Source organism: Morone saxatilis, unplaced genomic scaffold (assembly GCF_004916995.1).
Source record: "Morone saxatilis isolate NCDOM2014 unplaced genomic scaffold, NCSU_SB_2.0 Contig23, whole genome shotgun sequence".
NCBI lineage: Eukaryota > Metazoa > Chordata > Actinopteri > Moronidae > Morone > Morone saxatilis.
Genome location: NW_023339796.1, coordinates 3,553,829 through 3,554,545, shown reverse-complemented (window position 1 = coordinate 3,554,545; position 717 = coordinate 3,553,829). Strand labels below are relative to the sequence as shown.

The window sequence follows — 717 nt, the reverse complement described above, 5'->3', positions numbered from 1 at the left end:
AGGGCATCAACATTGGATACTAACACAAAGGTTATACACTACTGTATTTGTTTGCCAAACACTTTTTCAGGGAAACTGGATTTTGCTGCCTGATTTCTGTTGGTTGCAACGTTTGTGTACCACACTGAAGTCGTAGGGAGGTGGTTAGTGTGGATGGTTTGAAAGTTCAAAAGGCAGAAAATCTGTAATCCTGGGGTTGCCAATCATAGATGCACTTACCAGCCATATTGTTCAGTAATTACAGCTATATAGGTTTTTTCCCTTTAGTGTAGCTGCTGCCAATTGTGAGTATATGACATAACAAAAAAAAAGCAAAGAGTGTTTCTTGGTTGTTGTTTTGGATGCACACTGCGGACATTTCTCAAATAAACCGACCACTTTGTGAGCTTCATGTGATGCCTGCCCAGTATTTTTGCCCCCACTGGGGAATATTTATAAAACCAGTTTGTATATAAGTGATATGAGGGTGAGAATGTAACCGTGACTAAACTGCAAAATACTGAATAAATACATGAAACTGCAGCAGTGAGGTGAGCTTACAGGTGAGATTTCCCAGTTCTGTGCCGATTCCCTCGAGACAAATCCTCGAGACCAAAAGAGGAGAGTTTCCCACACGATTCACCTCTGGTCTAATTTTTATTACTGATAACCACACTGAGAGAATGTGATGAATAAAAGGCCTTTGGCTGCAGGGAAGAAGAAAGATAAACAGGTGAG

General features: G+C 40.7%; 1 protein-coding gene across 1 annotated transcript in view; it reads left to right on the top strand.

Moving 5' to 3' along the window:
• LOC118334439 (contactin-associated protein-like 4) overlaps positions 1 to 717 on the top strand; it is a 65,417-nt gene that overhangs the window by 26,916 nt on the left and 37,784 nt on the right. The gene's annotated exons all lie outside the window — the stretch shown is intronic.